General features: G+C 39.3%; 2 long non-coding RNA genes across 2 annotated transcripts in view; one reads left to right on the top strand and one right to left on the bottom strand.

Moving 5' to 3' along the window:
- LOC124293291 overlaps nucleotides 1-20,419 on the bottom strand; it is a 30,983-nt gene extending 10,564 nt beyond the window's left edge. Inside the window, exons 1-2 of the long non-coding RNA XR_006903203.1 lie at nucleotides 20,409-20,419; nucleotides 14,767-14,772 (exon numbers count right to left, since the gene is read on the bottom strand). This is a non-coding gene — a long non-coding RNA (uncharacterized LOC124293291). The remainder of the gene's footprint in view (nucleotides 1-14,766; nucleotides 14,773-20,408) is intronic.
- LOC124293290 lies at nucleotides 8,629-16,219 on the top strand. The gene is made up of 3 exons (XR_006903202.1): nucleotides 8,629-8,703; nucleotides 13,435-13,436; nucleotides 16,209-16,219. It is a non-coding gene; the product is annotated as an uncharacterized LOC124293290 (long non-coding RNA).
- Nucleotides 20,420-26,522: the final 6,103 nt, after the last annotated feature.

Here is a 26,522-nt window from a genome sequence, read left to right as displayed (position 1 = left end):
AAAAGAAATACGCATCGCTTGTACTTAGATGGTAAATAAAGTATTCAAAAATGAATGAAATCGGTGGTGGCGGCGCGGGGGGGGGGGGGGGGGGGGGGGGTTGCGGGACCTTTCTTTGTGGATATAGAACCCAACACATGGCGTACGTCATGTCATTCGTGAGGGTAAACTATAAGAAACATTGAGTGACAAGGCCAAGTATTGTCTTTGTTTCGATTATCAATTGATTTGTGTAAAATATGAGTGTAGTGGCGTAAAATATTATCAATCTTCCTAATAAATATATTAAAATATAATACAATTCCAGTGATACTCCGGGTTTTAGGAACTTTATTTACTCCGTTTTCACAAATCTTCATAAAGTCAAGCAAAGTAACATAATCATTTATAATCAGTAAACAACGAGATAATGGACGCTACACTCCAGAAACATGGGGCTCGACAGATTTATCAATTGCCTGAAGGTCTCCGTGAACTTTGCGCTGATATTTCTCGTGAGGTATAGTATCCCTATGAAGTATATGATTTCAAATCCATTTCCAACCTAAAACGGTTGTATTTTTTCACGTGTATACGTGTCATTTCCTCGTGGAGCGACTTAGTCGTGAACCACATTATTCGAATTCTTATTTCCTGAGAATTATTCGAGGGTTATGAGTAGAGTCCGGATGTGTATTGAAAATTACAAAGTCAGTACATACATATAGATTTTTGAAAAAAATATGGAATTAACAGTAACAACTATTTTAGATTAAAACAGACTTTATTTTGACTTGATTTATTTATTTCAAAATGTGTTCTTCTCAAAAATAGTTGTTATTTTTTATTCCATATTCTTTCAACATTATGATTGTTCAAGTCTTTATTACGTGTACATATTTTTTAATTTTGAATACCTGTTTATCTGAGCCCTATTCACGAGGAAATAAATTGTATCCACCCTGATAATAGAGTCTGCTAGGTGGTCTAGTGGTGTAACTCTTCGGGCAAAGCATCTCTAGATGCCAGGTTCGGCTCCTGGTTCAGTCGTTAATTTTTCACATCCCCAGAGACATTCAAATTTCATCTCTGTAAGCATTTCTTCGCTGATAATTGATATATCGTCTTTATATTACTTCATGGACACCCAGGTGCGTCTAATTAAGCCAAAGTGGTATTCAAAGCTGCATTCTAATAGTCCAATATATATCATCTCTAAATGAGCTTTTGCGATATAACCAGCAAAATATATAATTACCATATAGTGAGTGTCATAATAAGGCATGAAAATATGTTTTGAAAAGCAATGTGTAGAAAACGCAACCCGTAGAAAATGAAATGAATGATGATGATCTCACCAAAATTCAATTAGTCAAACAGGGTTTTCTAGTTTTCAAAAGATATGGGTGAAACAATTTTTATTACTCTACTTAAGGTCCTTTTAAAGATGCTTCAAAACTCCGATGCGGCCCCCTTCCTACGCGGTCATACATAGCAGAGTACCAACGTACCTCCGCACATCGCTTGATGGCGCAGCGCGCATCTTCTAACCAGGTTAACTAGTAGAAACCTGCGTAGAAGACGCCCGCTGCATTATGAAAATTCGTGAATCTTTCACAACAATGTTCATCAGCATCGCAATATATGCAATCGATTGCATAAAATCATGATCCGATTACTTCGGAAATTATTTACGTACATAAATGTACGTTAATTCTGTATTCGACGAATGTCAAGTTGACGAGAAACCAAACTTTAATTCCATTAGTAAAATATCAACTTTATTGTAGGAGAACGTTCCCTGCACAATTGACGAAATTTTCGTCTCTCGCTCTTGGACAGACCGGGGATTACTGGTGAAAAATTTATTTCATACTTGATTACTTATGACAAGCCTAGAATCTATACACCAATATAGAGGTTGAAAAGTGGTATGGATTTTCCATATACGTGACGAGTAACTTTCGTCTCTCAGTCTCGGGCAGAGCGGTGCTTATTGGTGAAAAGTAACTTACTTCACTCTCTAACCTATTCTATCTATGACAAGGCATAGAATCAGTAAATCGACAGTGATTGAAAATTAGTATGGATCCCTCAAAAAGGCATCTCTGGTGCAAAAACCTTTCGCCAAGTACATTAACAATATGGTAATTGCCCCCAAAAATACCTGCTCTGATCAAACATGTATGCATATAATAACCTCATACTAAAAAAGATTCATATAATAACCTCATACTAAAAAAGATTCAAATCACAAAATTATGGACGATGTTCACAATACACGCATGACTGAATTTTGAAATGATAATAAGTATGAATAAAAAATAAAATAACTCATACATCGATGAAAATCCATAAAAAAATTAAATCAGTACGTGATACTTGGCGGACCTCCTTCAAGGCATGATACTTACATGAAACGATGATAGAGTTTGATTTATAATGTTATTATTATATTAATATTTAACTTCTGAAGATATTTTTCAAGAAAGGCTCACCAAGTACCACTTACTGATGTCATTTTTTTCTGGATTTTCAGCAATGTATGAGTAATTTTGTTTCATAGTCATACTGAATTATCATTTCAAGTTTCAATCATGCGCCTAATGTGAATCAACAGATGAATTATTTTGGTGCTATAAACTGTCAAACCAAATTAACGTGATTACATGAGCATGAACTTTGGCTTTGCAAGATTACTAGCTCTTCATCTAGCCGTATCGAGAGATCCGTTGTTCATCAAACCAATTTCAAGTGGTCTAATAATTATGACTCGTTTGCATATTTTTACTCACTTCTAAACCTACAACCATAAAACACATGAACATTCTTTAATTATATTATACGAATTGATTCAGTGTCTAAAAAAGACATTAGCACTGTGGCCAGTTATATTGCTTATACTGTATCAGAACGGTTCTTTTTTTATAGATTTCATAAATTTGTGCTGTGATTCATATTGCTAACTTGGCTTGTTTGAAGCTTTATGTGCCTTGTGTCCTGGAAGATCGATTACAGTTGCCAATATATGCTCTATTAGTTCGATTTTATCCACCTAACTATGTTCGATACACTAAGCACTCAGTTCAACGTATCTCGTTTAGTCGCTTCATATACCCGAAGTTTCGATCGATCGAGTTTATTTATAAAGTTTCAGGCTACCCAAGTTTCTGTAATTCTTCAAATGAATTCCAAGTAAATCTCGTTTCTGAATCTGACGCTATGAAATAAGAAACTTGGTCATGAAACGTCACATAGCACAAGACTTGATCGTTGAAAGCTTCACAACATCAAGAGTAAACATGTAAGAATTATTTTTCATCTTGCGAACTTTTACTTCGAAGTGACCAACATTTAATTACATGAAAATCAAGACGCGAGAACCATTGACTTTAAATTAATATTATTATAATTTTGCTGAGGCTCTACTTTATATTCTGAATGTGTAAAAATTTGAAATTTTCCTGAAGCGATATTATAAAACTACTTTTGATGCAACATAAAGTTGTAAGAAGAAGTCTGTGGGCATATTCGAGGATGATAGTGGAAGGCGCCACTCGCTTTGACATCATCAACGTTTCGCAATCGTTTCGTTTCCTCATGATTTCCAACATTAGGAAACATGTAGCGTGAATTCAACTAATTTCCAAGTGATTCCTAAACATCTGAAGATGTTCAGCATATTGTTGACTTCCAAGTGATTTTCAACACGAAAGTACAGCTCGAAGTTCAGTGATTTTCAACTAATTCCCCAAGTAAATGGCCCCTCGATTCTGGTGATGCTGGTGTTTGATCCTACGTTTGGTCGTTCATATTTGAAGAACTAGCTGTCCGTGTATACGTCACACCAATTCTGAATCAGTTCGGTGTCTGAAATATAGAATAAATATATTAATGTTCAGGATAGACAGTAAAACAGATTACGTAAAACAGAGCACTGTACATTTTCTACATGCTCATACTTAAAGTTATGACTCTAATTGGAAGAATATATGAAATCATGAATACTGTTTAAGTAATTATTTGCCAACCTTATAGCTTGCATTGTTTAGATGAGAAAAAAAAATAGCAACCCATAAGATCATAATAGAATAAATAGAAATTGAAGGAATAACAGGGCCAGATGCAACACTTGCTTGCCAATTAGTGAGCAAGGGCGATGTACATATCTGTCTGAAAACTGATGGGAAGATTAAATATGATTGTACGATCTCTTGTCTATATCATATACTTTTTTTCAAGCAGCACACTCATTGCCGAGTTAGATTTCACAACCATGCCAAACCACAGTCAGACAGTCTAATACATTCGCCACATGATATACATATGTGATTACGTGCTCAGCAATATCATACCAGAGTGAGCAGATTCTATATATTTAACATGTTTTTCTTCAGTCAACGTCAATGAGGTTAAAGACTTCATAAAAATTACAATCCGAGTAAGCTGTCAAATTTTCCACACTCATGTTTCAGTATTAGAATATTTTTATGACCGCGCTTTGAATACATTCACCATTAGGCATCGAAGTTAGGTTGACGTAATGATACTACTTTTTGAACTGCATGGAAAACAACCGTGCTACCGCAAATGGATCTGTAGCTTATATTCTATTACGCGTGTAGTGTAGTCTTAATTCGAGTCATTCATAAGCGAACTAATAATAATTTACATTTTGAATAAAGATGTGTCCCACAAAGTACGCTGTTCTATGTTATATAAATTTTCTAATATCAAGCTGAAAAGAATCGCTAGGCAGTCGTACTCAATAGTAGAATAATTTTTGTGATTATTATCTCACATGCAACTCTACTTTCATGTAAAATCTAGGTCATACGTTTTTCGCCCATACATTTCGGAGCACGTTGAAATGCTTTCTTATTCATATTTCGATTATTACGACAACTTGGGTCTAATGACCTTAAAAGCGAAGGCGTCGTTGGTTAGAAAAGAAAAACCGTACTTGATGTGGTTTTCACGCCGCAATATCATTATAGATGAGATCAATCGATGCAAATGATACCTATTGATTATTTTTGACAGATAGAAACTTTTCAACGCTAGCTCTAATATTCTTTCCATCCGTTCATTTGTATTATATGTCACGGAGCAGACGAAATATTTACGACTTGCGTTGTTTAATGAGAGCCTAGAGAAAACTTTTTGCATATTTCAACCGTAGTTCTTCGATTTTTTGCAATATCAGCTTACTTTTGTAGGTGGCAGATCTACGCTTCTTCGTTGCACCCACATAAGAGAAGCAAGAGCATGCTTGTATGCATCTGTTAAACAAGACGCTGGATTGATGGTATTTCACACGTATTTTGTGCCAAAACGTATTACTTTGCACATAGCTGCTGCCACCGCACACTTGTGACATTCTACAGTCTTTATTGACGCTCCGCCTTTGTCAGTCATCGATGTCCAACCTACGATTTGCTTATAACTTTGTGCTTCCGACTGATTTTCATTCTGCAATGAATGCTGAGGTAGGAGCCGTACTTGGACATACCTCATCGCTGAGTGACGTTTTCGTGCAAACCTAATTAATTAAAGCTACATCTGTCAGGTTACATATGTGGAAAATCCAGATGCTCACTGACATCAATAAATGAATGATTTCTGTACACTCTCTTGGGTATAAATAAGTACAAAAAGCAAACACAGTAAATTTTAAAGTGAAAAATAACTTATTTCACTCTGCTCATATGTATAACAAAGCATAAAATCTATGAATCAATACAGAGATTGAAAAGTGGTATGGATCTCCGACACAACGGACGAGTAACTTTCGTCTCTCGCTCTTGGGCAGAGCGGTGCTTACTGGTGTAAAGTAACTTACTTCACCCTCTTATCTATTATCTGCGACAAGGCATCAAATCAATGAATCAATACAGAGATTGAAAAGTGGTATGGATTTTCCACACAATTGAGTAACTTTCGTCCTTCGCTCTTGAGCGTCGTGGTCCAGAAAACAAATTCTCCCAGATGATTCATATAAATAAGAAAAAAAATGAAAAAAGTCAATCATGTGCGAAGATGGAAATCCTCACCCTGGAACAAGGCGGTGATTCCCGTTTGTGGAAAATTATCCCAATAAAATATACTTGGAATAAAATAAAATCTATTCATGAATCTATCTTAGATCCCTGTCAACAATGAACCGAGCGATAGGCGAGCAACGCTGCAAGATCTCGTCCTGAAGCAAACCACAGATTCACGTTTATGGAAATTATTCTGGTGTAACAGCACCAAGATCTATACATCAATAATACGAACCCACCATACGAACAACTACGTTTACAAGTGGTTGATATGTTAAGCAATCACAGCTTAGCTCAAAGTTCAGCAATCATTGTTTGAATAGAGGTTAACGAAATAACATAAAATTCTGCCAATGTGAAATAAAAATCCATCAGTTTGCCAAAGCGTTGATTACTATTCTTCTACTTCGTTGCATGTTCCGGCACGTCTTACTATTATTGTTTGCGGTTAGATTAGAGTGAGCTCGAACCGAATAGAAACAGTAGCGCGTCAACATTCGAACTACGTAAAAACTCATTATTTCATAATTTTCCAATAATTATATTACCCACGTTACACTAATAACGAACTCTGGGAGCTGATCGCACTACGCGGCGCGTGTTTTCACAGGCTTGGCGTCGTCTTTCACAACGAATGTGGTCCCGACGCAACGCTCTCGTCGAAAGCGCGGTAAATATTGTACCGTGTGGCAAATCACGTCCGTGTCACGTTCTGGAACCCGAGATTTTTTACACAATTGACGTGCAAGTTATGATCTGATAAAAATATGCATCCTTTGATTTGGTATAAAATAATCCAACAATTAGCGTTGAAATTGGTTTATCTGAATCTTTTCGACATATGAAAATTGGATTTCTAATTCGACAATTCTTTATACAAAGGTGCAAAGATTAGTTATGATTTTTTTTTCAGTTCCGTTATTTAATCTTTGCACTTGCATAATACATTTGTCTTTGTCCCGGAACGCACTTCGGACCTCGCCTCGGACTGCGTCGAATTCTTGAAATTGTAGCAATTTGATTGCAAAATTTTGGGTGCCTCCCACACCCACGCTATTGACCTTGGATATATGCTCTCGCTGACTTTCGTATCGAAAATTTTGTGCTCTACAAGATTGTTTCTGTACAATTTTTGTCTATCTGGCACGATTCTTGCAACGTTCCAAATGAAGCTAACAGCGCATGATTTTTGTATAATTTTTTACGGTTATTTAAAACTTTTTGTTACATACTTGTATTATACAAACTGTATTTTTCGCATGAAAGTCAGTTTATAGTTACTAGATCACTTCTTTCAAGCACATATATTTTCAAATTCCGTAATGACTCGCATACAAAGCCCAAAATCGGTCCTACTCGTCCGCCGCGACCTACACATACCTATACCAGGACAATCTCTAGAAACTACACAGTCAGTGCACATGCGCCAAATAATTCAATCTCATTGGTCCGTGCAATCGCCCCGCGGCAATGTTTTCGTCTGCTGAGCAGAGGGCCAACGTACACAAAATAAAATAAGAGCTGTAAATCTCTCGCGCGTAAACCCGTGGATTGAGGTTATGTTGCTGTTTATTTTTATGAAGCGTAAATTGTCCAAGTAGAATAGTATCGTTCAGAAATACTGTGGTCGATATCGGAAGATATTCAACTGACGAAATAAAGGATTCAACGGAAAAGCAGGTATCAAATGATAAAGAAATTGGGTGTTATTTATTGAAAGAAGAAATCTGAAATTCGATGTGAAATGTCATTAACAAGTGGGAGTCTAGACAAACAGAGGTAGGTAAGTAAAAACAACGTTTATTGTAAGCAAATTCTTTATTTACATGAAATTAAAAATGCGTTTCATTCAAGATTTATGTTTTGTGCATTTTATTGGAAATTGGTTGAATCCAAAAATATCAAAAGCTTCTGTCTGATAACAATAGCTTCTAATATTTTCAGGTACGAAATAATTTATTATCAAAGCGGGACTAGAGTTATCAGGCATGAAAGCATGTAGGTAAATTTCTAATTCTGTGATCTATGACAATTACAATATTTTATCATAGATTCAATGATAAAGATCTTTTTTTTTTTCATCAGGCCTGAAGTTTGAACTTTGATTAACACGAAGAAAATCATGCCTTACCTGATGGTCAAAACGTTTGGGTGGCAAGTATCCTGGTTTCTCGAGCGGTGTAATCATTAGAACCATCGAACCTGGTTGTTTCGTCAGACATTAGGTGCCAGAGTGAATTTCATCAGGCCATCGCCACCTTCTGAACATTTGTTGAGGTAAAACTGAAGAGCGGGATACACTACAGATCATAGTGGCTGAATATCCCATCATTTCACTTTGATCGAGCCAATAGCGACAAGTTTCTCACTTAACGGTTGCTGCCAATTCATTCTACCGAGGAATCACTCTGTGCACCATTGTAATTCAAGCATTATTATTGACCAGCATTATTTTTGAAATTTTATTCCATTCAATTTGGTATCTTACTATGAAGCTTACTTTTACTTTCTTTGGCATTAAATTCAGATAAATAGTCTTTCAAGTCCTTACTTAGATTGTAGGATTGAATTTTGTTGGGCAAACTGAATCAATATAATTCTAGAATTGTTGAATAACTTCAGTTGAAAATGTCTTTAAAGTTAATCTTAGTTGACGTTGTCATTTCGCTAGCTAGTTGCAGTAAATAACCCGTGCTTCGGTCTCGTAGAACCCCAGATAACAGTAAATATTAGAGATGCAATTATTTTGGCCGTATCACCTGTTGACAGAAAAAAGTTTCATTGTTATTTCTAATGTACAAAATAATCAAAGTGATCAAATAAAGTGTTCCCATCTACCTGCTGCGTTTCTTCCAAGCACCCAACATTTAAACAGATTTCTCATTTCAGTCGAATAAAGCCAATTCTCAAAGAGCATTACCATCAGGTTTTGACCGTTCTTTGAAAAATCAAGTTTCCGACTTAATAACAAATGCTTTCCGAGTCACTACCTCGACTGTTTGAGATTCTAACCTCAAAAATTCATGTGAACTACAACGCCGCCAGAAACAGTTTTTTACAGCTGAAACTTGGAGTGGCCAGCCTGCCCGAGCAGCCGATAAAACTCGCGCATGCGCAATGACTCTACAGTTTCTAGAGATTGTCCCGGTATGTGTACAGTCGAGGGTATAGAGGGCCAGCCCTCGTTTTGTTTCAAAGTTCTCGTCATTCGTCGTTCAGAACTCGAAATGGCTGGAGGTAAGTGACTTCTGATCTCATTATTATTTGAATAAGATCCTTGCTCGATAGGCCGATAAGCCAATAACTGTGTGGCCAGAAAAAAAATTATACAAAAAAACGTGTAACAATTAATGATTGTCGACATGTCAGTGATGTCTGATATTCTACTCAAAATTATCAACCATCGAAGGATAAACATGCGTTGATAGCACCTAACCAAAACCTTATATGTATGAACTAATTCTTCGCATGAAATCTACAACTAGATATCCTGAAAATGAATAAATAAATTTGAAAATTTAAAATATACAACGCTAGTCGCAAAACACCGAAAAAAAACACGCGGAACACACTAAAGACACTGAACCACTGATTTGTATATAACTTTAGTTAACACGTGCGCCGCGATGCGCGAACTGATACTGCTGAAAATTCTGAGTTGCGATGGAACTAAACATGACAACAGACGAACCAATTGGCTTCTCATGACGCGTGAAAAATATATTTAGTTCCGCTGGATAAAATCATAAATTTACTCATGTGAAATTACACAATCGTTATAAGATATAATTAGGTAACATTCCATATTTGATCAAACATCATTGGTGAGATGGGAGAAAATTTTTATGAACGGCATGGGATGTTTTTTCTTGCCAAATCTGAAAGAACATCAGATACTACGTTAGAAATATCTAGACACACATGGTCCGGAGATAATTATTAATGAGATAGGAGCTGAGCAACCATAACAGAAGAGTCAAATTATGAAAGAGTCAAGGTATAATAATCTATCAATAAATTGAAAAGAAGGATAGTATGTATAAAATGTTTCAACATTGTGACGATGGTAATGTTATTAATGTTAAACAAGGAGGTAAAAGCGGAGGTGGGGATGAGAGTAAAAGCGTGTACACAATTCGTTTTTGCATGTTTGATTACGGCTCATACAGTCATAAGAGAGGAGTATGGGGCTCTAGACTTTTAATATATTATTAAAAATTACAACTTCTTCACATACACAATTTCGAATTGTCCGTTGGCTATCCTGAAACGTGATAGTGACATTTCTGGAATATTATAATATTTAATATAAATCGAGTGAAAATTACAGGCTTGTCGGAATTTTGATTCCAATGACAATTTTATTTATCCTTCTTATATTTGATCTGAGGTGTTCCCAGCTGGGTCAGGTTATACCTTTGTTCTGCTAGCTGTCAGCCAAGAAAGGCTGGATGGATTACGATTTACCGTTGATTGTTCGAATCGATTATCGTTTTTGAAAAAGTGGAAATTGTTAAAGATATAGAAGTAGAAATTACAGGCTTGTCGGGATTTAGATCCCAATGACAATTTTATTTATCACAGTTATATTCAAATATGCCGCATTGTCAGCCGGGTCCGATTATGTGTACTCTGCGTTAGCTGTCAGCCGAAGGGTGCGGAATGGTCTACGATTCCTTGTCGATCATTTGAATCAATTTCAGAAGAGTTTTAATTCACAAATAACACAAGTAGAAATATAAGCTAGTCGGAATTTATGTCCCAAAAATGTATCGCACGCTCCTGTGAACATTTATATTTCAGATTCTCAGTGTGGCAAGGTTACGCCGTCTCGAGATCTGCGAGTAATTATTCGTATTATTTATTTTTCCGTTTCTATGGAATGAACAAGAGCAATGTAAGGCAAGTAACTTCATTTCATATGAATTATGATTTTAGTTTATTTCGGGTCTTTTCCAAGTTTCAAAAAACTACAGGCAATCGGTATGAGCTACAGAACGCGACACAGCAACAATTATCGCTCGAAAATTTCTAGTCGCGGGTGTAGTTTACAGAGATGCCACGTGATCTGTTTGTGTCAGCACGAGCAATACCTGCCAGTAGCGGAAGATATCATCAGCGCCGCCACTCTATACCTACGATAGAGCATGTAAAAGCATGATTCCGGCGTGTAACGTTGGTAAAAAGTGTCCTCAAAATGAGATGTCGGTGTTTTTCGTAAACGCAAACCAGATCAGCTACCATTTTGTCATTTCACCATCAAATCTTACGGGACTCGGCTCAAAATGGGTGTTACATCAGCGCCAAGTGGCATCATACCGGACAGTTCGATCCTTTCAGTGCAACCGTAAAAATTTTCTCAATTTGTGTGAGTGGTGATCGATCTGTAATTTTTTTTTTTTAAATTTCGAAAAAATAAAAAAACACTTAACTTTTTGCCAAAATAAGGTATCAATTGCCCAATAGTCTTGGCGATCGCTTCAGTGGTGTAGGAGTTTTGGCTCTCCGCATTTACGAGGTGTACAGCGCTTCTTTAATAGCTTAAAATCTCGTTTTTCAACATACACCTTGAGGTCCTTTTGCATCCGCTGCAGATTTAAAAGTGTTATTGTATATTCATAAACGTAAAAAAAAAATAAGATTGTATATTTGGGCAATTCCACCAATTAACGACAAATGAACGAGACGTCAGAAATTCGATCTGAAATTTTGGTCTTTCATAGCTTGTACCCAGATTGGATATTCCACCAAGTTTTAGCCTTTTACGACTCACCGGTGGCAATAAATCAGACAAAGCCCGTATGCTAGGGGTTGAAAGGTATGTAATAATATCCAGTGTGCAAATTGAAACCGGGAACTAGCTGGGTACTGGTCAGTTCTCGCGGTTTCAAATGGGGCACTGAGCAGCTTTTCCGGCTAGCTCCCGGACAGTAATGTTACGCCCGGCTGGACAGCCCAAGCTCAGTTGCGATATACGGTAAATATCCGGGATTTTCCGTTACAAAAAAGGTATCAAGAAAATAGCTGGTGTTAATATTTTTTTTGAGCAGAAACAGCATTTCAACAACTTATTAGCAAATGCCATTGATGATATCGCGTTTTAGTTCTATTAAAAAACCTAACGCATTATTTTAGTCTAACCGGGGCTTGAACCCCGTCGCTTGCAGTAATTAAATTTACTATCCGGGTACCCTACTTTATGAGATTCTTGACTTTATTTTATTCATAATGCAATGCACGGTCTACAGTCGGGCACGACAGATAATGCAGTCACTGACAACTCATCAATATGATTATAGTTTCAGAATTCGTACTCACAGTACAATTTTAAATACATTTACAAAAACATTCACTTCCCAAATTCAATAAATTGTTGAATAGTCCTTAAATTTACAGTGTTATTGTCTGAAATTGAAAAATTACTTATTTCGAAATTAATGTGATAATTCTTTAGACTTTGCTGGGATCTGATACTGATAATTATTTTGTATAGAGTTTATATACGCACAACTTGAGTAGATTCACAAGATAATTCCGTAAGTAGTAATACAAGGAGAGTTCTGCTTACAGATTCCTCTTACCGACACTTATCGACATCCTCCCCAGACTCCAACTCTTCACCGCGATGACGTCACAATCTGCCGTACAGACTTGAGGGCAAAAACGTGCAACCTCACCGACAATTTTATTGGTCGACGGTCAAAAGTCGCACTGCTTTACCGACAATTCTTATCGGTCGAAGGTCAAAATCGTGCTGCTTTACCGACAATCTTACCGACTGAAGGTCAGAGTCTCTATGTTGTGCTCGCCTGCCAACGGTTGAGGGCGCAGCAGGGGGACGTGAACTTTTTTACCGACCTGGATGTCGGTAACTGTCCCGCATTCTTTTCCCACGATAGGACTGCTGATGTGTAACATTAACTATCTCAAATTCTTTTCCCATGGTAAGACTGCTGATGTGTTACATTAATCACCTTACATTCTCTTCCCACATTATCGACCACGCGACATTCTAAAATTAATGGTTCTAAGAATTGTGTTTCACCAACTCGGATGTCGTTGATGTGTAACATCAACCACCTCGGATTCTTTTCCCACGGTAGGACTGCTAATGTGTAACATCAACCACCTCATATTCTCTTCCCACGTTACCAACCACGCGACATTCCAAAATTAATGGTTCTGAGAATTGTTTTTACCCACTCGGATGTCGGTACGTTATCGTCCACGTGACATTCTTTTTCGCAGTAAGAACTTTTTTTCTGATATTAACCGTCCCAAATTTTTCTCCTACAATATCAACCACGTGATATTCCAAAATTAATGGTTCTGAGAATTTTTTCGTTCACTTTCATGATATTATTCATGTGACATTCTTTGCCCCCACCAAATTGCGAATGCAGTTGGGTAGCGGTATTGTAAAATGTAGAACCGAAAACTTCAGCGTCAGTCTGAAGCTGTTTCTCTTGCAAATAAAAAGTGCTCTAGAACAACAACGTGAACTAAAGAAAACTAGAACTGCTCATCAAGAATATTAGAGAAGTAAAACATCTGCTGATAATCAGATCTGACCTCAATCAACTCACAAGAAAATTTGAGCACATACAACTCGACAGTGACCAAGATGGACTTTTCAAAATTGAACGAAGTCGCTCGCCTGGAAACACTTCTGCCCTTGAACAAGCTTTCGGACCTCAAAGTATACTTCGAATATCGGTCAGCGGCGTTCGTAGAGTAAAGACGAAGTTCGGTGACAAAGTGGTTCTGAACTTGGATGATTCTTTCACGATTTTTCTACCGAACCGGCTGACCAAAGCCCTCCAAGAAGATGATGATTTGTTCCAGAAGGTGACGACAGCCAGTAAGGACACACGGTTGCATTTACGCTACCTCGGTGTACCGTATGGTCAACTTGAATTCATTTACGCATAATCTAAGTGTCACATGCACATATCCAGTATCTTGTAGTAGTCTTACGTTCAATGAGAAATAAAAGTGTGTGTGTCAGCTCCGACGCACGATTGGAGTTTACTCCTTACGAACGATAATTATGATATATATATATATATATATCGAATAGAAAAAGAGGGTAAATGAACGCATCTTCCAAAATGATAAGAGAACCAAACATATATCTGTCATTATTCGGATTATTTATGTTACTTCGATAAAAGCGTAGTACATAAAAATACACGTATCAATGCATAGACGTACAAGAAAACTTTAAAATCAAAACATTGAAAGTTGATGGTTACGTTGATGTTTGTGTACGTTGTATCGATACAATAAATGCTACTATATGTATTTTACAACACCTACTCTGGAAGTTCACTTTTCGAGCGCTGTATGTTATCTCCGAAATACACAGTAATCGCATACTTGACTATATGTGTTTCATAAATGCACATGTTCGGTTAAGTATCAGATAACTGCACAGATTCCACCTAAACTATACTACTATAGAAATATAACCACACGAGTACAGTCTATATTAAAGTCACTCTACCTTTTTCACTTTACTACAAACTACTCAAACGCCATCTGATGCCGCTATAGCAATTCAAGTTTTAAAATATTATATTCCTCTCATATTCGACTTCCAGATCAGTTTCTGTAAAAAATATTGTATTCTGCGTGTGGGATAAGTAGCAAATATGATTCGCTGTAAGGTTTATGAGACATTCATATGAAAACTCGTGTGGCTGTCGTAACTCGCCTGACGGCTCGTAGCGACATCTACCACACTCGTCTTCATACGAATGCTTTATAAACCTTACGCTCATGTCGCAACAACACGACTGTCCGATTATTTACTGCTTATCCCACATGTAGCATAAATAACTATTATTATACAGCATGCATACTCTGTACTCGGCAGCAGTATACAAGTTGCGGCAGAACTTCGTAATACGCAGGCACACAACACACGCGTACAAACATACGCACACATTCAACTCTCAGACCAGAGGTAGTGAACTATACAGTGGGACTACGAAGCACCGCACAAAGAGGAGACCCCGAGTATAGGATACGCTGTCTAATGCATTCCATCTCATTCTTTTGCACGTTCAATATATATGTTTGTCTCTTTCTATAACGCCTCAAGTTTCCGTGTTACACTTGATTTTACTCCCCATAAAATATCCGCACGGGGCCCTATAACTCAAATCGTTTCTTAAGGAGTAAACTCCAAAAAAATTGAAATTATAAGTATTTTTCATTTAACGTTAAGCCATCCTGTATACCTTCAACTCTACATACGGTTTGTACCTTGTAATTGTAATTAGAATTAAGTCTTAAAATCTTAGAAAATGTTATTCCAAACACCAATAAGCAACGATGAAGGGTTGCAAGCTGCGTTTGCACCTTGTAACTGTAACGTGAATTTGCCGATGAGGTTTAAGCGGACTCAGTCAAGGATAGAGTACAAGGTAGACCAGCATCTGAGTTAGCGTACGTTTAAAGCCTCGGATCCTCCAGCGTCGGATTACTATCGCTCTTGCAATGCAAAACATGATCTTAGAGTACGGTTTTGTTAAGGATGAGATGCAAGGTCGAGCTGAGTATTGAGATTTCGTTTTAACAAGTTACGAATAAGGTAAGTTTCATTGATATTTGTTGAATAAACGTATTTATTCAAAGAATTCACAACGTGGTTTCGTGCAGCCAGAAATCACCTGACTCATCGTAAGTTAAGTGTATCAAAGTGTCAATAAAGGCAAAAAAGGTTTGTACACCATGAACCACGATATCAAGTTGCGAAACAAGGTGTATAAGTTCCGTTAGTTGTTCATCGTTGAGCCGCCTCTCAATATTGTGATGTATATATATGCGGCGTATATTTGGTAAATCAGGTTCCGGAAACATCGCATCGTGTGGCTTCGGCTCTGGACTTGGCGGTAGGTCCTAAAAGTTGGGTACCATGGTCTGGGGAAAAAAAAATTTGAATTCCAAAAATGTGTACGTTGAAACATGACGTTTATCAAAAAAAGGTATATTCGGAAAATTTCAAGATGTTTGAGTAGTTGAAAAATGTTACAGTCAGAAACGAATTCAGAAGCTATTAAGCTGAGTTTGGAGATTTGTGAGTAGTTGTGAATGTTTTTTTTATTTTGAATCACCCGAAGTGTCCTAAGTAGTTGGAAATATATCTAATTTTTTTTACAAAAGAAGTGGAGGAGTGAGATAAATTGAAAAATTGACATCAGGTAGCGATTGGTATGAGGACTTACCGTTTCTTTTCTGGCAAAGTATATCCGAAGGTACAAGACACTTTACATCACTTGAGTTTGACTGCCAATGAGCTGTTTCAGGAATTGCCGTCTTATATAATGAACCCTTATGTTAATGTTTTGCAAACATAAAAATGCGATATCGTAGGGTGGTCCCCATGTTCACCAAATGTAGTTATATCGATTTATGTAATTGCTACTGCGTACCGCTCCACGCACACGGACAGCTTCGCGCGCACACACAAACATACGTACAGCTGCCCTATGAAAAGGACGCTCATCACTGCAAATGATCATTCAGTATCAACTTGTCAAGTATACGTGAGGAAAAAGCAAAAGATGGCATCCACAAAGTGTTAAAGATTGATCGATATTATGGAATCGGTGTACAAAATCTTGGGCAAATCATCATCATCAATAGCAGAAATTCAAAAATGGATAAAAGTCGGAAGTCATAATATTTGGCTTCTCAATAAAATTTTGCGAACGGCTTCATCGATTGGAGAAAAGACGAGAATTATCACAAAGATCGGACTCTTGAAAGTGCTCGCGGAAAAATTCAAACGTCGTCAGAAAACGGGTGGAGGTACGCGGAAAGACAGAAGAAGCGATCGAGTTCACTGGAAAGATTTGGAATCAGCCTTTGAGGGGAGAATTCGAACTGGATCCATCGTCAATTTGAATCATAAAGATGTGGAGAGATTTCTAGAAGACGCAAAGGTACTAGCTATGACAAGACTAAAAAACACTTTAAAGAAAGACACGAGCTTGAAAGCCAACGTTATCCTGGCTCGTAAATTTGAAGTAAGAAAAGATTATCACACAGTGGAAGAGATCAAATTTTTTAATACGAGAAATGAAATCATCTTCCAGACAACGGACATTAACCAACGAATGGTTCATCGGAAACGCGACAGAGTGTTTGTTGAAAAGGGTGGAAGATTTTCAGAAAAAGGATTCAGGCTGGTCGTTACTTGAAATTATAAATCTTGTCGTCAACATTAACAAGTATACACCACTACGAGGTGGTCTGTATACCCACACCCCGTTACCTGAGCATATCTGTGATAAGAAGGCTGTGGTAAACAGCAGAAACAACGACTCTTACTGCTTTCTTTGGTCGGTCACCGCAGCTCTGTTCTCAGCCGAGAACAACAATTCCAACGCGACTAGCTCGTACCCGCATTTCAGCTTAGTGCTACGGCATGATGGTATAAAGTTTCCTATGTCTCTAGAAAAAAACACCGTTTCAAAATTTGAGAAACTTAATGGACTTTTCATCAACGTTTATGGTATAAACCAAGGTGATCCGAGAAAAAGTGAAATAGTACCGATTTACCTGAGTGAGAATGAGTCTGATGAACCTGTAATTCGTCTTTTAGCGACAGAAACTGAAATCACTGACGATGGCGATGATGTTGATATGGAAAATTATGAAAGAAATAGAATCTTTCATTTTTCTTGTATTCGAAATCTGTCTCGATTAACAAGTTCTCAAATTTCTAACCGTAATGATCGCACTTGGTTATGTGATAGATGTTTGACTCACTTTTAATCTGAAAGTTGTTTAACAAAGCACAAAGTTTGATGCAAGAGTTTGAACGAGACCAAAGTTGAATTACCCATAGAGGAGGAAAAAATATTGAAATTCAGAAATTTCAAGCACAATAAAACCGTTTCATTCTGCATTCACGCGGATCTTAAATGTTTTCTGCAACCTACTCATATTCAAGTGTCAGAAAATAGAACAATTTACCAGAACCATGTTCCGTTCAGCGTAACATATTACCTCCATTGCGCTTTCGACGATTCCATTTCAACGTTCAAAATTAACCGTGGAGAGACTTGCATCCAATGGTCTGTGAATGAGTTGGAGAAATTGGCACATTCGTTAGAAAAGTATTTCGAAACGATTGTACCCATAGAACCGCTCAATTACAATCAACTTAACGAATTTAATTTATCAACGGTGAGTCACATTTGCGAAAAACCGTTTACGCTCGAAGACGTCAAACATTGTGATCACTGTCATTTCACTGGCAAGTACCGTGGTACTACTCACCGAGGCTGTAATCTAAATTTTCACAACTCACATCCTATCCCGGTGATATTCCGTAATCTGTCAGGTTACGATTCGCATTTTCTGATTGAAGCATTGGCGACAACTTTTGAGGGTACTTGTTCAAATCTCCCGCCCTCCGCTACATTATCGACTGCCATAACTGGATCATCGATCTAGGTGGCATGCCAGCACCAACATGCTTCTCTCTCTCTCTCTAAGCGCTCTCTACCTTTCTTATATATACTCTAACCTGCGCAGCGCTGCTGTTTTTCTGCTATTTTCTGCATGTTTGCTTCTCGCTTGGCTGGCGTGTGTCTTCAGACCACATGGCATGTGAATGCGTGATCTATTTTGTATTTGGACTAGTGAATTATTGTTATTAAATGAATTATTATTATTGAATGGATTAAAATTGTTTGCAACGAAGTTGTTAAGTGCTTTTGGTAAACTCAAGCCACCCAGGTCCCAGTATATTTCACCGAACTCTTACTTGCTTAACCCTTTTCTTTTTACATTTTGGTCCTTCGAGCCGGATATTGGGTAGCTTGGTTTAATTTAAATCAATAAAACGTTGGTGACTGCGTAAACTGTGCTGCGTTGGTGGAATACCAGAATTGGACCTTTAGCGCGAAAATCCGCTTGTGTCATTCGTGTCTGACCACGGTCTTACATACAGGTCCGGAAACTAGTAGGGTGTGGAATGACTCAGATAATGAGGCAATAAGTCTTCGCCGTCTGCAGCGCTGCCCCCTCGGGGTGAGCCAATCATAAATCAGATCCGAACAGCTGATTTTTCGGAATCAACAATCCTGAATAACATTCAAAAATGAAGAAAGATGTGAATAAAAAATGATTGAGATGTTTACTAGCATTCCATGGCGGGCGTGATAATTGTTTTATTTCAACGGAATCCTCAAATGTTTAAGTCAATAAAATCCATAAACATCAAGCGAGGGCTCACAACTTTTGAGACAGTTTGAGATCTTGTGTAGATGATCCACCGTTTACACGCTTTAGACTGAGTTATGAACTGTCAAAAACTTCGATGAGCAGGTTATCTTATCGGTATATATCTATATCTATCATACCCCGGGCCAATGGCGCCCCTAGCGGATATATAGGAAACAAGACCGTGTGCCTCACTAACGGTGACACCCTCTACCACTCAAAAGTGCCGGAGTTACCAGACCTGTATGTAAGACCGTGTGTCTGACATATAACAAACTTTCAAACGGATTCACCTGCTGTCAAGGTCATCTTACATCATCTCCATCGCCTACAGCTTGCAAGAGGACGTATATACTGTCAATTCGCGCCTTTTATATCACTCTTTATCGCCAACTTACGTCTTATTGTTCTCCAATATACTCCAGATTATTTATGGTGTCCGCCAAGCACGTGGTAACGTTCGAGTCCCATCTGAGTGGCCTCAACCACATGGTCACTGAAGTAGGAGACGGCCATGGCGTATGCTCTAACTCCACTTACTGACTGCGAGATTAAACTCGAAGTGCTCGAGTTAATGTGGAACAAAATCTCCGATGCCCACGACAAGCTCACCGGTTGCAAGGACATTGACATGTCCCACAACTATTTCAACGATGCGCGATACACCAAAGCACTAAATCGCTACGTCTTGGTCAAATCTGCGCTTAAGAGTCGTATGGCTGAGCTCGAACCTCGTCCTGTACCTCATTCGCCTCACAATCTTTCTGTTTTCGCTCAAACAATGGCCGCTCATCCACCGCTGCCTACGATCCAGCCTCCAACATTCAACGGAGAACTACTCGAGTGGCAATCATTCAAGAACAAGTTCGCCTGCGCATCAAGGGCATCTTATCACCAACTCACAGCTTCATGACCTCATATCAAGATTCTGGGAGTACGAGGAAGTCCCGTCTACTCTCCAAGAGTCTCTCAGCGCTAAAGAAGCTGAGTGTAAAGTTCACTACATCGCTACTCACTCTCGCGACAGCTCTGGTCGCTACATTGTGCGTTCGCCCTTCAAAACAAACGCTTCGCCACTTGGACACTCAAAAGGCATCGCACAACACTCACTATCACGCTTACTCAATCGCCTCTCGCATCAACCTGAACTCCAGCATCTGTATAAGGATTTTCTCAACGAGTACGAGTCCCTGGGTCACATGCAGAAAGTCCAACTATCAAACGCATTATCTGATGGTTACTATTTACCACATCACGGCGTAATGCGCAACAACAAGATCCGTGTGATATTCAACGGCTCCTGCAAGACCACTTCAGGCTACTCTATCAACGACTAAGTTCACACGGGTTCTAAAACGAAGAACGACATCTTCGATGTGCTGCTGTATGTTCGTCTCTATCAATTTATCTTTTCTACTGACGTGGTGAAGATGTTTCGACAAATCCTGGTACATCCTGATGATCGCAAGTTTCAACGAATATTGTGGATCAACGAAGCTTCAGAAATCCAGCATACTGAGCTCTCTACTGTCACATACGGCACTACGCCAGCTCCTTATCTCTCACGTCGCACGCTTCAGCAACCACAACTAGATGAAGGCCACGACTTTCCACCAGCTGCTGAACCCTTCAAAAAAGGTAGTTACGTTGATGATATCACTGGTGGTGCTGATGATCTGGATACGCTTAATGAGATTACTAATCAGGTTGAAGAGATGTGCTTCAGAGGATGTTTTCCGCTATCCAAATGGAAAAGTCATCATCCGAGATTTGTCAAACGCCAGTCAACGTCATCTGCTAGCTCTGATTCGCATGTATTCAACGAATCTGCCACAAAAAATCTGGGGCTTGCTTGCGAATACGCACCAGACGTACTCAAGTTCACAGGTCACACTCAGCAGAGAGCTGCCATAACCAAACGCACCATACTCTCTGCAACGGCTCAACTTTTTGACCCACTGGGTTTGATCTCACCAGTCATCGTCCGTACTAAAATTCCGGTGCAAGACTTGTAACAGGAAAAAGTCGGATGGGATGACACGTTCACTCCGCAGATCATATATCGCTGGACGACATTCCGCGAAGAATTATCTCAACTCTCGCAACTCTCAATCCCTCGCTGGCTCCATCTACGCTCTGATAACTCACATGTTGAGATACATGATTTCTCTGACGCTTCACTGGCTGCAATGGCGGCTGCTGTCTATGTGAAAGTATCTACAGCTACCGAATCATCAACACTAACTCCTGTCTGCTCCAAAACAAGAGTTGCTCCACTCAATTGTCAAACAATTCCACGCTTAGAATTATCAGCTGCTCTGCTACTCACCAAACTCGTCATTCGAGTTCAAACAACTCTTCAGCTTCAACACTCCCCTGTTACCTTGTGCACTGACTCTTCAGTATCTCTCTCATGGATTACCGGTGATGCAATGCGTTGGAAGGAGTTTGTGAAGAATCGAGTGCAACAAATTCAACAAACTGCGCCGGATGCAATCTGGAAATTTGTTTCTGGCGAACATAATCCTGCAGATTGTGCCTCTCGAGGCCTTACTCCAACCCAATTCATCACTTACAAGCTCTGGTGGTCAGGTCCTGATTGATTACCTCAAGCATCACATCTTTGGCCGTCATTTCTCGCTCCTGATGACCAACTGGCTGACAGCAAGATTCGTTCTAGCTCTGTGCATGTCTCTTCAAGCCCTCAGCTGCCGTTTGAGGCAGTAGTCTGCTTTAGGAGCCGAAAAAAAGCGTTTTTTCAACAATTTTTTTGAAAGAGAAGGAAATGATTGCGGTAAACGAAATTTTGAGACGATAGTATATTATATTCAAGCTTTAAAAAACAATTTTTATTATTACAAATTATTGAAATTTGCCAAAGTTGTAACGATTTTTCTGGGGCGCCGGGAGTGTGCACTCGTAAATCGGTGCCGGTGATGGAGGTCGTGCGATGCATCTGAAACAGTGAAACCAAATTTTTTTTTAGTTTTTATAAGTTCCTTTTCTATATGAACTAAAAAAATACCGAAGAAATGACGAAATTCCAAATTTTTTCGAAGTTTGAAAAAAAAATTCACTTTTTTGAAAAAAAAAATTCACTTCAAGTTGCAAAACAAGTAATTTAAATAGTACTTTTGTTCAACTTTTTTAGTTCAAATAGAAGATAATTCAATACTGAAGCTAGATCACTTTGGTTTTTTTCGATCGGACATATATTGTTTTTACTATCACCGGCACCGTTTTCCAAAACTTGTGAAAATGAAAACTCGAGAAAACGGGCTGTAAAGTTTTCGGTCCAAAAAAATGTAAGTTTTTGGATACTTACACTAATTAGATGTTTAATCGGCTATCCCCGGGCCATACAATAATCCTTCCTCTTCTTCAAAAAACTCGTTTTGGCGGAGGCTTTCCGATCTTCGAGCTGTACGAGCCTCCTTGCTGGAAAGTGATGGTGATGGACGCGCCGGTTCTCCCGCGTTATGCGCTCAGCATCGACGGTGTCAGCAAAATTTTTGCATTGCTGCCCGATGACAATATCAAGGAGCTGCATGGTAGAAAGCACAGCTGAATAACCTTCGTTGAAAATGCCTGTAGCCATATTTGCTGCTATTTCGACGATTTTATAGCCGGAATTTACGTGTTTCGGATTTAGGCGCCAATTGAACGATTCGTTCGAATTTTGAGTGTGTCCGCCTAAGCACCGCGTCAATAAATCGTCATTTGAAAGATCTTCGTAAATTGGACGAATGTGCTTCTCTACATTATCATTAATTAATCTTGCCGGGTGTTTGAAAGATGCCAGATTATTCGCCGCTTCAGCCTTGCGCCATTCGCACCAACTCTCCGGGCCTTCTGGACAATTTTTATGCCGAGGTTTTTTATCGGTGGAACAATAATGGTCTAATGTTGCCATAATAGCTCTCTTCATACCTTCAACTGAGTTCACGTTTCGACGAATTGCCAGACCGTAGTAAATCGTCAATTTCTTGATGAGACTCGCCGTTAGCCCGTTCTTTCCTCCAAGTTTCTCGGTTTTTCTTTTATTCCGTAAACGAGTGCCCATACGCTTTTGCACGTGTCCAACACACTCATTTTTCGTCACTGTGCACTCGTCCCCGTAAGGATTGCTATTTAAGATTCCAGTAAAAGTTTTGGAGTCGCCATCGTCGATATAATTACTGTACATAACTCCGAATTTCTCGACGGATCTCGAAAACATCTCTGTTATGGAATCTACCTCCATCTTCCCAGACGAACCTGTATGATTTGAGGAGCATGAGTCTTTATTATCCTCATACCACTCCTCAAATGCATCTTCATCCAAACTATTTTTATGTATGGTACACGAATGACAATAACCACTTTTTACAATGAGATCGATTACTTTGCCACTGTAGTATCCGATGAGCGTTGTGACACCGTACAAAGAAGTATAACCGCGCTTTTTCCACGATCCATCGCCCGAAACCTTCAAATGATTCGCAGGTCTTCCATGTTCAACGTTTTTTTCTTTCTCTTCCGTCACGGCTTTTTCGCAGGTACTCTCGAACAGTGTCTTCGACACTGCGTACAAATGCTCAACGATTTGTTGATAAGTAGATTTTGTAAAACCTGCAGAAATATCCATAAGGCCGCAGAATACGTTTATCCCTTCTCGTCCGATACCAAGAAGCCTCATAACAAAAACAATCCGTCTGTTGATTTCGTAGCCGGTATTTATAAATGGTCCTGACTGGATTTCGCGTCGACCACACATACACTGAACAACAATTTTAAATCCTAGGCCTCGATGACCGCTTTCTGCCAACGTTAATTTTTGTTTGCATGATCTGCAAATTGGGATTTCCGAAAGAGCGAGAAACACCGATATGAATTCAATAATGCGGTAGCAGTGCGATGAATGAATAATGATATCATCGCTGCTTGCTGCCTTCAACTTTTGCTCACTGCGACTCGTGTGTCCGTCGTCCGATGATACACTGGTAAAACGATTGCTGTGAAATTTTCGATTTCGCGGTTCCGCAGCACGCTGTCTTTTACATCGATCACCTTTCGGGTAGCTTGACATTTCGTTGTGCGCTCGGCAAAATCAAAAATGAAACTGAAAGCTGACGCTACAAATAGCAGTGTAGAAGCCGATTCCGAGAGCTATAGTTTACCGTTATATTGTATACCGTTATCCCAACAACTACTCAACACAGACCTTCTAGAACCTCCAAATAATATTTCAAAGGACCGTTCAATCGTTTCAGGTATATACAAGTATAGTCAAACAATAGAATACACGAAGGGGCGGAGCGCGCGCGCTCGGGTCTGCCCGAGCATTCGCACCTGCTCGACGCTCGGCCACTAAAACTGATCTAGCTTCGAAAATATGTCGAATTGGCCAAATTCACAGAGCGAGAATCTCGCAAAATCCCATCCTCTCACTAGTCTGACCACGTGGATTGATCAGACTGGCTTACTTCGAGTTGGTGGTCGTCTACCAAACTCTCAGCTCGACGACGATGCAAAACATCCTCCAATTCTACCAAAGACACCATCGTCTCCAAACTCATCATCGCTACCGCTCACAGTCGCACTGTGCATGGCGGAACCCAGCTAATTCTTGACTATATACGCAAGTACGGCTGGATTTTTGGTGGTCGTGCTCCAGTCAAGTCACACATTCACTGATGCGTCACTTGCACGAGAATACGTGGTTTTCGAGCTCAGCAACGCGTGGGACAACTTCCAGCCTCACGTGTTACACCATCACTTATCTTTGAACACACTGGAGTTGACTACGCTGGCCCAGTGGCTCTCAAGTTCTTCAATGATCGTGGTACGCGCAACTATAAGGCCTGGATCGCTGTATTAGTATGCTTTTCAACGTCTGCTATTCATCTGGAACTAGTAACCGATTACAGTGTTCAAGGATTCCTGAAGGCACTTCGCCCATTTACATCTCATCGAGGAATCTGTAAAACACTCTCCAGTGACTGCGGAACCAACTTTCAAGGCGCACAAGTTGCTTTAGAACGTCTCCTGGCGGGATTCACTAAAGAATCTCAACACCTGCAACAGCTCATCGCCAATGATGGCACTCGCTGGAAATTTAATCCGCCTGGAGCTCCCCACATGAGTGGAAAATAGGAAGCAGCTGTTAAATCAGTGCAACAACATCTAGCTAAAATCAACTCGGACAAACTGCTGACATACGAAGACATTTCCACACTTCTGATGCAAATTGAAGCTGTACTAAACTCTCGTCCACTTAGTGCTCTCTCAGAAGATCCTGATGATCTTGTAGCACTAACTCCAGGTCACGTCATCCGAGGGGCTCCTCTCACTACAATACCAGAACCATCTCTGCTGCATCTGCCTTCAAATCGCCTCTCATTACTTTAAGACATTCAATAGCGTCTCCAACTATTCTGGTCTCATTGGTGTGCCTGCTGCTTGAAAACTCATCAAACCATCTCTGAGTGGAACACATCATTCCACGACATCGGAGTAGGTTCCCTGGTGCTGCTAGCAGACGAGCGGTATCCACCATCAAAATAGCCGCTGGGTTGCGTTACACACATTCATCCAGGTCAAGATGACCTCACTCGTGTTATCACCATCGAGACAGCCTCCTCAACCTATCTCAGACCAATCCACAAGTTGGTGCTGCTGCCAATTCCGCGTCATGAGGAAGATCTTCATCGCGTTTTGCTAGCGCCATTACAACTACTTCGCCAAAAAGCGGCGAAGGAGGGGAATGTTCAAATCTCCCGCCCTCTGCTACATTATTGACCGCCATACCTCGATCATCGATCTAGGTGGCATGCCAGCACCAACATGCTTCTCTCTCTCTAAGCGCTATCTTTCTTATATATACTGTAACCTGCGCAGCGCTGCTGTTTTCCTGCTATTTTCTACATGTTTGCTTCTCGCTTGGCTGGCGTGTGTCTTCAGACCGCATGGTATGTGAATGCGTGATCTATTTTGTATTTCGAGTAGTGAATTATTGTTATTGAATGGATTAAAATTGTTTGCAACGAAGTTGTTAAGTGCTTGTGGTAAACTTAAGCCACCCAGGTCCCAGTATATTTCACCGAACTCTTACTTGCTTAACCCTTTTCTTTTTACAATACTATTCAGCTTCGACCCGTTAATAAAGAAAAGTATATTTCGTTTACAAAATTTGTTAAAGGAACGGACTTACAGTTCAGATTTATAGATTCGTATCGTTTTATGCCCAGCAGCCTCAAAAAATTGGCAACGTATTTG

Source organism: Neodiprion lecontei, chromosome 3 (genome assembly GCF_021901455.1).
Source record: "Neodiprion lecontei isolate iyNeoLeco1 chromosome 3, iyNeoLeco1.1, whole genome shotgun sequence".
Taxonomy (NCBI): Eukaryota; Metazoa; Arthropoda; class Insecta; order Hymenoptera; family Diprionidae; genus Neodiprion; species Neodiprion lecontei.
This window is presented reverse-complemented; position numbering and strand designations above follow the sequence as displayed.